Source organism: Idiotropiscis lumnitzeri, chromosome 3 (genome assembly GCF_059441095.1).
Source record: "Idiotropiscis lumnitzeri isolate Australia: NSW breed Sydney's pygmy pipehorse chromosome 3, RoL_Ilum_1.0, whole genome shotgun sequence".
Taxonomy (NCBI): domain Eukaryota; kingdom Metazoa; phylum Chordata; class Actinopteri; order Syngnathiformes; family Syngnathidae; genus Idiotropiscis; species Idiotropiscis lumnitzeri.
In genome coordinates this window covers 32,681,560-32,696,282 of record NC_142393.1, presented here as the reverse complement: position 1 = coordinate 32,696,282, position 14,723 = coordinate 32,681,560, and positions in this window count along the sequence as shown.

The window sequence follows — 14,723 nt, the reverse complement described above, 5'->3', positions numbered from 1 at the left end:
CAGCTGGCGGGGAGCCCGGAACGGGGCTCAGCAGCTGGCGAGGAGGCGGCGTGGTCTGCCGCAGCTGGCGAAGGGGCGGCATGGTCTGTGCCGCTGACGGAGAGGCTGCGGCGGGCCGGGCGCAGCAGGTGGACCGGGCGCAGCCGAGACGGGGAACCTGATCCCTAACCTGCACGCCCTCCTCGGCGGACCGTAGGCAATGCGCGTAGCAAAACGGGCTCCAATTTTGGATTGAAAGGCGCCCCCAGTCGATGACTGGGTTGTGTGAGGTTAGCCACGGAATTCCTAGCACGACGGGGGCTGACCTGGCCGGCATGACGAAGAAGGAGCGCTTCTCGATATGGTTACCCGACAACTTTAAGGTAAGAGGCTCGGTTAAGCGCCGGACATCGGCCAGCTCGCGCCCGTCGAGGTCATAGATTTTTTTGGATCTATCGAGCTCGGTGACCACGCAGCCGAGTCGGGACACTAAGCCCGCATCAATAAAGCATTCGTCAGCGCCAGAGTCAATGAGTGCGCGAATCTTGATGCTACCACCGAGTCCCATGATCTCCCCGGCCATCTCCAGTCTCAAGGGGGTACCGGGACTGTCCGGATCCCCTGCCACGCTGGCAGCCGGCTCTTGTCGGGGTTCTTTGGCCGCGGAGGAGCGGTCCGCGGACTCACAGTTAGTTGGGGGGCGAGGAGACGATCCCTGGCGAGCGGCCTTCTCCGGGCACCCTGCTACTCGGTGTCCTGGCAGGCCACAGTAGAAGCACGCCCCCGTGCTGCGCCGACGCTCCCTCTCACGAAGATCCGGGCGGCCCGGACCCGGCTGCCTGGACTCGTCGGAGGTTGACCACTCGGAATCCCGGATGCGTGGACGTTCGGGACGGCGCTGCTCCCACTCCCGCTCTCGAAGCTGCTCCCGGGGCGCCTGGCGGGTTGCCCCTATCTGCATGGGCTCGTCAGCTGGTGCAGGCTCTGGTACCCGGAAAAGCGGTAGCTCGGCACGGCGCTGCTCCACCCCTCGCTCTCGGCGACGCTCTCGCAGGCGGTTGTCCAGCCGAATCGCCAGGGTGATCAGCTCCTCCAGCGTCTCGGCGTTGTCACGGGCTGCCAGCTCATCTTTTAGAGCCGAGTTCAGGCCTCTCCGGAACACGGACCTCAGGGCGCAGTCGTCGAACCCACTCTCGGCTGCTCGGATGCGGAAGGTGATCGAATAATCCGCAACAGATCGTGAGCCCTGGATACAGTCCAACAGTTCGGCTCCGGCCTCCTTCCCGCGGACCGGGTGGTGGAACACCCTTTGAAACTCGGCGAGGAAGTTAGGAAATGAGGAGCGGATTGCTGGGTGCGCGTTGCTCACGGCCATGGCCCATGCACTCGCTTGACCAGTCAGGAGGCTCATCATAAAAGCTACTTTTGAGCTGTCTAGCGCATAGGTTAGGGGCTGCTGGTCAAAAATCAGCATACAATGATGAATAAATGGGCCGCAAAGGCCAGGCTCTCCGCCGTAGCGGTCGGGATGAGCCAGGTTAGGCTCCTTAACCGGGTAACCTGGGGGCGGAACCCCGGAAGGGGGATCGACCGGGTTGGGAACCGGCGAGGCAGGGTGAACTGGGGTACTCAGTCGGACCCCTAGGCTCATGAGTTGCTGGACCAGTTGGCCGACCGCGACGCGCAGGGTCGCGAGCTCGGTCGCCTGTTGGCCCACTAAGCGTCCTTGGCTGGTCAAGGCATGAAAAATTTTCTCCTTGTCTGCAGAATCCATGGTCGGATTATTCTGTGAGGATCGCTCCCCAGCCGGGGCTGGGAAGCGGTGTGGGTGGATTCTTAAGGCGCAGACAAGGGAAAATATGGTAGGAACAATATTTATTGTGGCCGGCAAAAAACAATTTACAGTCGATAGGCAAGGGGAGTTGCTATCAGAGACAATAGTGGAGCTATACTTACAGACGCCGGGCGACGTGAACGAAAAACACTGGGGGAACAACCTTCCCCCAGGAAAAGAAAAACGATTAACAAAAGGAGCTTGCAACGCAAGAAAACCGAAAACAAGAATGTCCTTCCTCCAAAGGGTAAGGTTAAATCCAATCATCGAAAAACACAAAGCGAGCCGAAACGTAGCTGAAGACATAAACAAGGTAACAATAAGCACGATCAAGACACGGAGCAAAGGTTGGCAAAGACTATAGCAAAGGCACAAGGCGAGAGCAAGTTGGTCAGCAATAATCCGACACGCGGAGGTGCGTGTCGGAGGCTTATATAGTCAGTAATCACTGGCGTGATGAGTTACAGCTGAGCGTCTCGTGAGCTCGCCCCGCTCGTGGCCGCGTCTCCGGGCAACGCGCCCTCGACCCCGCCCACTCTGCTGCAACGACGAGGCACGGATCGTGACAAGTTGCTTGAAATACCCAAATAGTCTGCTCTTGAGTTACACTGATGTTGGTCATTTATGCCTATGATTAAATCACCTACGAAGTGTATATAACATCATTGTCCAATTATGTTCAACACTTGATTGGGTGGTCCTGAATTTATATTTATTAGTTCAACCATCATATTTCTGAGCACATGCTAAGTCAACATTTGGTAACTCACCATGTGATTACCAAATTAATTTACCGATTGACTTTGTGATCTTTGTGATGTACTGTCACACCTTATGTGCAACACTGTAAAAAAAAAATCAACGTTGTAGCATGGTTAATATTACCCATGAAAAAAATTACCTGATCATCCATCTATCCATTTTCTGAAACGCTTCTCCTCACTCGGGTCGCGGCCATGCTGGAGTTTATTCCTGCTGTCATCGGGCAGTTGCCAGCCAATCGCATGACTTGATTATTTAGGCAGTAAAATAATTATAGAATCAAGGATAACTTATACATACACAACCTATTTTATATAGTGTTATCTAGGAAAAAAATGTAAAATATTCCTATATTGAAAAAACTGTAACTATTGAACTATTCAATAAATATACACCGTAAAAGAGAAAATAACTTGTGAAATTTACCCAATAAATATAAGGTAACAATTTGCAGCCACTTTTAACTGAGTAAATATAAATCATATATTTTGGTTGGCTTTCTTTATCTGTGGAACTTTCCTAAGAAGGACCAGCTTGTGTGAAGTTGTTGATGTACAGACCAATCTGCCCCATCTGCGGCCCTCTGCTTTCTCCCATCAGATCCCACTTGGTCACACTGTTGTGTGTAGTACAAACACCACTGGGCTGCTTGGAGTGGGTTGCCAGGACAACCAAAACCACAACCAGGTTGACTGTCCCCCTACTGGCTTCCAGCCTTGCAAAGAAATATGAAAACAATGGCACCCGCAGTTTCTTATTCTATTATGGAACTTGTCAAACCGATGTGACTGGTAATCAAGTTGACTTACTTTTGGGGTTTGGAAAGGAACTGAGGGTGGAAATGCTTCTCTGTTATCCTCTTTCAATTCAATTGACAGTCTTTCTTGGGATGTGTTAATATTGTCCCTTGTTGCCTTGGTGATTTGATTACTGATGGGATGGGAAGATGGGAAAGCCCTACAAGCACTAACAACCCACTGCCCACCCCCAGTATATACACAAACCATGCATCCAGACCGCCATTTGGAATAACATTTCAGTGCGTCAGCAGGATTACAGGCTCCATTGAGGAATGTTGTCTCAGAGGACAGGTGCGTCACACCTGTATGGCCTGGGGTGTGCACGGGAAATATTCATTCTTCACCAAAACACGCACACAGTGACCCAATACTTGAAGGTTCAAGAGTGTGCCACACAAGAATCTTCCCCGCGTATAGTGCCACTCACGGGCGATGACGGTAAATAATTTATTTTATATATATTAGAATTAGAATTAGAAATCCCTTTATTGTCATTGTACTCAAGTGTGCAATGAGATTAGATATATATATATATATATATATATGTATATATGTGTATATATATATATATATATATATATATATATGTGTATATATATATGAGAGAGAGAGAGATGTACCTTGCAGAACCACATGCGCCAATCTTGGTGGCGGCTTTTGAAGTAAGTTGTGTGAAAAATGACTGCTGTCCTGACAACTGGCTTTTAATTCCTTCACCTTCCTCTTCCTCAGCTCGCTTTTCGCCGGAAAGTCGATATCATATTTTCCATGAACAGTCCGAAAATGCCGCTCCACATTTCCCTTCTTTGGTATTGCGATGGTAGACTGGCAGATGAGGCAAACGCACTTCGAAAATATCAGCGTGAAAAACAACTCCTCCTCCCATTCCGTATTAAAGTGATACGTTTTTGTCTTCTTACTTGGTCCAGGACCCTCACTCATGTTTATACCCCCTTGAGTTCAAGAGAATAAAACGAGGGCTTAAAATTGGAGGTAACCAACTCGCTAGCTTGTAAGTTGTGCTGCACTTAGCACCGTTGTTTGCGCATGGGTGGTGACCTATGTGTCAAAAAATAAAAATCGGGTGTCATCTGATGGGGTGCCCTGTATCAGTCACATGACGGATAATGATAGGCTGACATCTATTTTTTAATGTCATGCAATCTACTCGTACTTCCTTTGCGATTGACTGGTAGATCGAGATTGACGTAATGAGCACCCCTGCTCTACATTGTGTAAATAAATAAAGGCATCTTTTTAAAATAAATGTTAATCAATTTTACTTCATAAAACTGCGTTATAGCAGAGCTTTTTATAATCAATTTAACATTGGTTCTAGACAAGAAAATAACGATGATTGTTAATACACAATGTAAATTTCAGAACTGATTGTACATATTAAAAAAACAACACTGTATGTCATATTTTTTTTTGTTTAATAAAACCATTGTTTCCTTTTCCTGGGATTAACCTGCAAAACAATTAAATAAATAAAAAATTGCTCCACCAAGTTAGAAAGTTGCTCCTCAAATGAAGTGTTGATTCACATACTGCTCTGCAAAGTCCCCAAAATCTTTTAACCTTGATGGGCCTAGAAAATGAAAGGAGGGATCTATAAAATGAACTGATAGAAGAAAACGCACTGTTGGAAGAAAACGCACTGTTGGAAATGTTGACATTGAATCACATCCAAATAATTGGGCTGATTTGTTGCTAGTTAGTAAGTATTCAGTGAAAAAAATCTCCTACTATGTCTTCAAATAACACCTGTGAAAATGACCTTTGCCCAAGAAAATGATTGGATAAGGACAGTGTGACCTCTCCTGATTCCAGGAGTTTCTCCCCAGGGCTGATGAATGTAATTTAACAAAGGTTAAGGACAGATGTTTGTTAGAGGACAGACACTTTCTGCCTGTTCCAGTAATCTTTCCAAATCCTCATCCAAGCACTACAAACTTAACTGTGCTTGAAAGAGCTAATGAAATACATTGCTCTCATTCTATTATGAAAATTTCATGGAAAAATAACCACAAGAGCTGTGTCTTTATAATTCTGATGCAGTGTTGTAATTGTTAATAAATTGAAGATCCCGGTCTTTGGTCAACATTTTTATCTGTTTTTGAAAATCAACCATTTTTTTCTTTTGGGATAAGTCAACCACGATACGGTCAATGACATACGATCTATTTACTAACTGTAACGGGCAGCCAGTAAGCACCATTTAAGAAATTGTATGGAAAGTTTTTATTATGACATCATGCATAAAGGCTGCTCAGTTTGCAAATTTTAAACCTCAGGGGTGTACGACTTTAGAAATGGCATTTTATTTGCTTAATCTCTGTTAAACTCTCTTAAACATCTCTGAAACTGTTATATGTTTTAGAGGACTTGCGTGAGAATACATTTCATGAAAAAAAAGGTTTAGGTCTTTTCATCCATAAGGTCAAATTCAAGGTAAAAATAATAGCTCCCAAACCCCTGCTCTGATTGACCTAAATTTGATCTCTAGTGTTGTGGCGTCACTATCAACAAGTGCAGAAGGTTTCATTAAAATCTAAATCTGCCTGGGAACATTTTTCCTATTATTATTTTTTCTTTTTTTTTGGCCGGGGTGGGTTGATTTGGCATCAAATCACCCATTCATCCACCCATTATTCTAGCTGTTTATCCACACAAGGGTCGCAGGCGTGTTGGAGCTTATCCCAGCGGTCTTCGGGCAGTAAGCAGGATACACCCAGAACTGATTCCCAGAAAATTGCAAGGCAAACAAGATAAGATAAGATGTCCTTTAATAGTGACAAAGAACCATCCGTGCTCACGATCATACCTAGAGACAATTAAGAGTGTCCAGTCTACCTATCATGAATGTTTTTGGAATGTGAGAGAAAACCAGAGTACCCGGGGAAAAAACATGCAGGCATGGAGAGAACATGCAAACTCCACACAGGAAGGTCAAACCCTGAACCTCTGTATTCTGAGGTGGACATGCTAACCAGTCGTACACCGTGCAGCCCAAAAGCATTATTGTTATTATAAAGAGTAGTAGTAGTAGTGGTTGTAGTGGATTATTGTGTAATGGTGCAAATCAAATAAATAAAAAAGGCTCAGCAGTGGCCCTTGTAAATGTTTTAACGAAGCAAGCCCCGTTCTATTTTTCACCAAGGTCATGGGAGACATATGTAACAGCCCAAGACTTTAAAAAAGCCAAACTGTGAACTTAACAGCAGATTTGTCATTTTAAATTTCCTTTCAAAATTTGCCTCATTGTCCACATTTTAAATATATTATATATTTTATTGAACTTCCCCAAGAGTTGTACTGATATACTTCAAACTTTGGCAGGTACATCTAACCTTGAAAATTAAGTTACCTAAAGCGTTAGATTTCATCAAAAACTGCTGCCGTTTCGATGCAGTGTTTGACAGAGAAACAAAGTTGTTTTTGATGGTCTAAAAATGCACAAAAGCTCTCAAGATGTTTTCTCTGTGGGAAATGTTGATGTATGTTGTTTCTTTGCTAGTAGTGAACAGAGGACAAGCCATTTTGTTTGCGTAGCCGCAGTTATTGTGTATGAGGGATTATTTCCCACAGGTTTGTGCCAAAACTAAAACAGGAGTTTATTAACAACAACAACAACAACAAAAATACTAAACTAAACAGGAGTTTAAACCTACAGCAAAAGTGTCAAAGTAATCATAGCCACACACAAAATAGTCTCAAAGTGCTTCATAGGCCAACAGTTAACAATGATTGGTGACATCCGATGATTTAAACGCCCAACTAGGCAAGGAAAAACTCAAAATCCAATTTTGCCCCACTACCCCCAATAAAAAGAAGATATCTTGAGGAGGCAACAGACAAGGGTCGAAATATGTGTGAAAATTTGTGAAACTTGCAAAAACATTAGGCCTGGAAGATAAAAAAAAATCCACATTTTAGGTTTAGTGTACCATTGTCAAAAAAAATGTAATTCCAAGGTGACAGTACCCCAAATTGTCTCAGGCTGAAAGTGCCTTTCACAGTTGCTCGCAGAATTTTTTTCTTTTTGTAGTTGTTATTGCTACAATTAATTTATTACCAAATACGTGACTAAGATAAGATAACCTTTGTTAGTCCCAAAATAAAATAAATTGCTAATTTGAATAATCTGTGATACAGAATAAGTACTATTATGATCTCCCTCCTCCAACACACTTTATTCAAATGATCAGGATTGTAATCAGGCTTCTGCAAAGATTGATGTTGCGCTGATCATTTGAATCAGTGTGTTGGAAGTGGTACTCATCGAAAACACGCAGGATAGAGGCTGTCGAGGGTCAGACTTGGTTACCCCTGATCTAAGTACACTTGCTTTCCACACTGTGGCTCTGTTTCCACTGGCAAAAGCAAATGGAGGCCACCATGAACACTTGATGTCTAGCGGTGTGGAAAAAAATCAAAAAGTTACAATTGCAGAAAAAAAAAACTGTGGAACTGGACTGTTTTTCATTAAGGATTACATTTTACTACAATCCACAAACGGTGTATGCATCTCCACATTTCATAACCCCCTTCTATTTTTACGTGGTTGGATTGTGAGCCAAAGGGTGTAATAAGGGGCCTAGGGGGTGGTTGGGAGTGATGACTTTATTACTGTAAAGAGAACAGACAACAAGATCAAGCTGTGCTTGAGGAAGAACAGAACTGTCCCTATTATGGGACTAATAAAGGACATCTTATCTTATCTTAGCTGTTGCGCAAAAGCAGCTACACTTTCCAGAAAAATGCCTGAAATACTAGTGCATCCGAGAAGAGAAAAAAAAACACGTACGTACGTAGGCAAACCTCTGATTTCATGTGTGATTTCTCACACGATTAGTCATCCTTTCTTGTGCAAGCAATGAGGAGGAACTAAGTGACGTGAGAAATACGAAAATACGTATAAGTGCAGTTAGTCGTGCGTAATGGCAAGCTGTTGTTGATTGTCCTGAGATTGGTTGGCAACCAGTTCAGGGTGTATTCCGCCTACTGCCCGAAGACAGCTGGGATAGGCTCCAGCACACCCGTAACCCTTGTGAGGAGAAGCGACTCAGATAATGGATGGAAGGATGGTTTGCAATTGTGAGAATGAATCATGGTTTAATTGTCATGAGTTGTGTGTGTTACAGGGAGGAAACGTATGACTATTGCTACTACTACTGCTCAAAGCTTGCTTCTCTATGGCATGGTAGACATATTTGACATTCTGATTTTAGTCTCATTTTATTCTCACTTTGGTCTCCAATTTTCCTCATGTGTTTGTCCTATAATTCATCCAGAGAAATCAGTGAGCACTAGTTATTAGAGTCAAAACTGAGATGGACTAGAAATAGATTGGAAATTTCAAATAAGCACAGAGGATTATAGGCTGCCCTCTCCCCACCCTCCCTGTCAGACATCTACACCACCCGGTGCCTCAGCAGATCTCTCAATATCGTCAAAGACAATACTCACCCAAACTCACACCTGTTTGACCTGTTGCCCTCTGGCAGGTGCTACAGGTGCATCAAATCAAAGACTAATAGACTGAAAAACAGTTTCTTTCCGAGAGCCATCACCATTCTGAACTCTCACACACACACACACACGACCACCCTTACCTTGCAGAACAGCGACGTAATGTGTTTTATTTATCCAATTTCGTATTATTTTCGATCACATTATTTATTCTCTTATCTAATTTATATATTTGATTAAGATATTGTTGTATTGCACTGGAGAGGACAGCTCTCTAATCTCGTTGCGTACTGTACAATGACAATAAAGGGATTTCTGATTTCTAATAAGTGCCTTCACTGGCTCTTGTATTTCTCATTTAGAGAAAAAAAATCAGAAATACTGAGGTTACTATGTATTCTTATCTATACTGCCTGAGACACTGGGCACCGGCACTCCTTTTTTGAGCACTTTGAATAACTGAATCGCACATTTGAAAAACGCTTTGAGTTTTTAACCAGGCTTAGTGAAGCATGGCACGTTCTGAGATATTTCCGAATGCACGTACAGTAGGGCTCGTGCATCACGACATCATCATCCACCATTTTGGAATCTGCTAATGATTTGAAACGCCAATGGAGTGGAGCTACGACCCGGTGTTAAATGTTACACACTTATTTTGAATACAGTGAACCCCCGGTTATCGCGGTTAATGGGGACCGAGACCACCCGCGAAAACTGAAAATCCGCGAAGTAGCGTCGCACCTTCAAAAAAAAAAAAAAAGACAAAAAAAACCACCGTGTATATATATACTTCGCACCTATATATATATATATATATATATATATATGTATATAAATATATATAGGTGCGAAGTAGCGGCACACCTTAAAAAATGCTTAATAAAAATAAAATATATATATATGTGTATATATATATATATATATACTGGTAGAGAGAGAGAGAGTGAAATTCATGTTATAACAAAAAAAAATTATTATTAAAACTTATTTTTTTATTCCCCAGCCATTATTTTTGTATTTATTTAATTACTTCGACTTTTACCTGCTGGTACGCCGTCCGGTGTGCCCTGTGAATGTTATGATCCTCCAGCAGAGCTGGAGGATTGAACAGGACTCTCCAAACGCAGACACGGGAAAAAAGGTGGTGATACAAAGATATTTATTATAATCACAATATAGTCAGTGTAATCAGCGCGTCTCGCAGCAGCTGACGAGACGATCGCTGGAGGAACGCCCACACAGCTGAAAAAACGAAAACACACGCGGCATGACAGGCACGGATCATGACTGTGAAATGAAAGGTGGCATTCTTCATTTATTTATTTATTCATTCATAACTGACAGCCTCGCGCTCCGCCGGTGCCCGGGCGGAAGGTGCTCCTCTTCGGCTTACTGTGACGCGAGCATGCCCTCCTCCTCGGGAGCTTCCATTCGGTTAAACTTAGGGGCCGCTTGGAACCGCCCGTACCCGGGGAAGGTGCTCCTCTTCGGCTTACTGTGACGCGAGCATGCCCTCCTCCTCGGGAGCTTCCATTCGGTTAAACTTAGGGCCCGCTTGGCACCGCCCGTGCCCGGGGAAGGTGCTCATCTACGGCTTAACTGCCACGCACGCCGGCCGGAGCTCTGATACGGTCCGAACCGCGCGAAACGTCGCCACCAATCGTGTCAGGGGGAACCTGCTCTTCTTCGTCTACTCTCTTCTTCGTCCACTCTCCTCTTCGGCGCACGCCGGCCGTCTAACCGCTTCAGCGCCCCCTTGTGCCGCTCGGCGAAACTACAATGCCCCCGAATATTTTTTAGACCCGCGAAGCACTGAACCCGCGAAAGGTGAACCGCGAAGTAGCGGGGTTTCACTGTATTTCCAATTGTCTTTTCCACTTGAATTTGGAAGTGGACTATTTTCACGTGTCCACACCTCTCTTCTTCGCGTCCAAATGGCAGTGATCATTCGTGAATCATTAGTCATTTAACCATCTGCCAGCAGCAAATCTCTTATTTGTAATTCGTCTAAAATGCCACTAGTTTTAGTTATGTTTGGAAATAAATGGAGCATTGTGGGGTTACACCAAAAAGGTACTTCATGGTTGTGTTGTGTTTGTATTGGCAGGGGTGCACATAACTGGTACGCAGGCGCAACAGAAATCATGCGTAACGCCATGTGTGTCACGACGCGCCTTTGCGTACCTGTACACACTGCCATCAATCCACTATCTCATCTGAAGCACAACGAATGAGGTGAAAAATGCCCAAAAAACAACAGACTTTAAGCAACTTTTTGGGTGTTTCACCGCCAAAAAAGAAACAGCCAAGCAAGCCTGAGCCGAACAAGAGAGCATTTTCAGAAAAGGGGCTTGAAGCTAATAATGAGCGTTCTGAAATGTGGTGCACGATTTGACGCTCACATCCCCATCTAGCTGATAAAAGAGGAGCGTTTTATAACGGCTCAAAGAATTTCAGCCATCCCTTATTTGACAAACATGAAAATAAAAAAGAGCACATGATTATAGCGTAAGCTATAGCCAATGGACACGCTAGCCAAGAAGAAATGGCCAATCGTCCTCTTGCTAGGTAGCGAGACAGACTCAACGACGAACAATGGCAAGCTCTGTGTAATATCTTTCATAAAGCTAAGCATGCACGTCCCATGTCTTCCTATTCTGAGGATATTTCTTTACTGAAGCGGCTTGGAGTGGATGTCGGGAGTGCGTATCATTCTCATGAAGGTGGCACACGGATATTCCAGAGCATCGCGCAAACCATAAGTGTGGAGTTGAGTGTCAAGCTGCAGTCTGCTGAATTTCTGGTTCTGCTTTTTGATGGATCAAAGACATAACAAAAAGTGAGCAGGAGATCGTTTACGTCGTGTCGGTGTCCACTGACGGTGAACTTACCTCAGACTTCGTTTGACTAATTGAACTGGGTGCTGATCGAACCGCACAAGCCATAACTGACTAGTGAGACTTTTTGAGGATGCAGGCTTGGATAACTGGGCCGCTAAATTGGTCGCTGTGTGCACAGACGGTGCTGCCGTTAAGGTTGGAGTGTACAACGGCATTGTGCCAAAACTTAAGCAACTTGCTGCAGTTGGAGGCTCCCTGGTGGTTCTGTGCACCGCGCACACACTGGAGAACTGTGCAAAGTCAAGTATGTTTTTCCAGAGGGACTTATAGTCGGAACAATATTGTATACCTTCATCCTGCATGGATTTAATATAAAAAATAGGCGGACCCTTGAATGATGCATAATAAACAAAATATCAATGGAATATCAGCTTTAATCAAGTGCCCCTGTCAGAGAAGTCTATTCATTTTGACAGCGTGATATAGTCCATGACGATGCTGCTTAGAGGTGCAGTGTGTACCTTGTGGACCCTGGGCTGAAACAAAGTTTTCCACAACAATAAAACAACCAGAACATCCAGTCAGAAAGAACAGCACATAAGGTCTCAAGTTTGTACTCATCGTCAGCTGGCATGCGTCATGTTCATGATCTGAACCAGGAGGGCACTCACTTTCAAGAAGGCACTGGTGCAACAGTAAGCCAGGGTATGCACAGCTATAATCATTAAAAATGCTGAATTCTTATATTGCCAAAATGAGTACATGTCACGTCTCATAAAAGCGTGCCGGCGGATGGATAATGGTTAGAGTCAGTGACGATGGAGTTGTTTCAAATTAATTTGTCTTACTATTGAGTCATTCCAGTGACGTACTTTTTATGTAATATGATCTGTTGTGAACAGTTGTTTGGCTTCTTGTTCAGTGGCATCCACTAATTCAAAGCACATGTGAGCAATATAATAAATCTGGGAATCCAATAATTTCTTTCTTTTTTTGGGGGGGTGCGGGGGGTTGTTCTCCTTAATTGGACAAAACAAAGCTTAGGCATGACAGTGGCTGTTTTTTCTTTTGTATGGGCTTGAAATGCCTATATGGTATGGGGGGAACACTAAACCGCGCAACAGAAAAATTGACAGCAATAAACTGGCACTGAACGGTTGTGATTTGATTCCACGCCCAAGACATAATGATTTGGAAAGGGCGAGGCTAAACCAAAAGATCCCCGTTTCCCATTACATTTGACAGAAGGTCCACAGGGTCAGCCTTGAGATGTGGTCAGATTGACAGAGAGGGTTGTGCTAATGTCCTGACAGACTTCCCAGCACTGGTGGAGGTAGCATGGCGCTACGTTCAAAGTGCTCACTTGTTGGTGAGGAATGTTTGGCCTGCAAAGTGAGTTTGTTTGATGTTTGTGTGTGTGTGCGTGTGTTGTGTTGTGTGTGGGTGCGTGGGTGGGGGTGTGTGTGTGCGTGTGCGTGCGTGATTTTCTTTGAGTAATAATAGCCAATTCAGGCCGGGTGGGCAAGTTGGTGCCAGACAACACGATAGTGGTGCCAGGTGCACCAAACTGTGGGATCAGAAGTGATTTAGATGCATATGGCATATCCAGGGTTCTGGTATCACAACTCGATGTGATTTTTTTTGGTTTCTTTTAAACCATGACTTCAATCTCTCATTAGTTGAGTGTTCTTATTTTTTTTAAATGTATTTTGAAAGTTTCATCCTATTTATTGTATTTTTGAAACTCCTGCGCTATTTATTACATGCATTACACGCACAAATCACACCTAGATTAATGCAACAAAGAGCGGTGCAACGATGCCTAATAAAATTATTAACCACCTGGTTAGTTTCGTGATTTGATGCAGCACTGACAAGGGAAGTTTGTCAATTTTCACAAAGTGAATTGGTGAAGTGTGAATTAACAAGTTGAGGGCTTTGGTTAAAATGAACCAATTGTGTGATTAGGCTCATAATGCAATTGGTTTTCTGGTATGAAGTCAATCAACCAAACCCAGGTGAGTTGGTGGACCAAGACTGCTTGAGGAGATGGTCTCTGTCCAATTGCAAATAGTCTTTTGTTCTGTTCATCGGTGAAAAAAAAGAAAGACATCTCAATGTACAATTACAAAGAATTTGGGGATTTCATCATCTACGATCCATCATCAAATGGTTCAGAAAATCTGGACTATATAGAGTTGCTTGAAAATTAGACTCAACTTTCTTGATTTTTGCTACAGTAATTTGGAATTAAGGTACTTGAAACATGAATATTAAGTCTTGAGACTAACTGATGTGACAGAAAGAAATAGTCTACAAGGAAGGCCTGCATGGCCCTTCTGTTCGAGGAGGATTTTCATGTTGTAGCACTTGTTAAGGAAGACAACTTCATCCCCAACAAATAACCACAAAATATGCTCCCTCAGTTCCTCAAAATTTGAGTCTCACATCTGCGCACACGTTCATGTACATAAACTTATGTCGGAAGACTATGCTTGTACTTTGGTCAAATATGTATCTCAACCCTGCAAAACCAAATACATGGTATCTAGATGTCCCGTGGAACATAAACATTGCGGCCTGTTCAATCAGGCGCATTCTATTTTACCTTGGACGTCAGTTGTTTGAGTGGCGCCAACTTTTGCACTTTGTCACGAGAATCATCAACATTGCTCCAAAAGAACACAAGAAGCGGCATTGTCGTGTGTTACGTGTGGGGGGGTGGGTGTGTGTGGGGGTGTGTGTGTGAACATGTGAACCGTTGACAGCCCTGATGGTCAACAGCAGATTCTGGGAAGGGGCGCCTCTGAAAGGTCAGTCCATATGGCCACCTAGTGTGAACTCGTCTACAAATGTTGTAATTTCCTGGTACCATAATCAATTATTAAATAATTCTCTGAAATTTACACATTTTTTTTTAGTTTTGCTGTCAAAGCAAGACACTCATGCTATCTTTTACTAAGGGAGCCCAAAAAGTGGGTACTAAATTGCATGTTTTATTGTATTATTATTATTATTATTATGTCATTA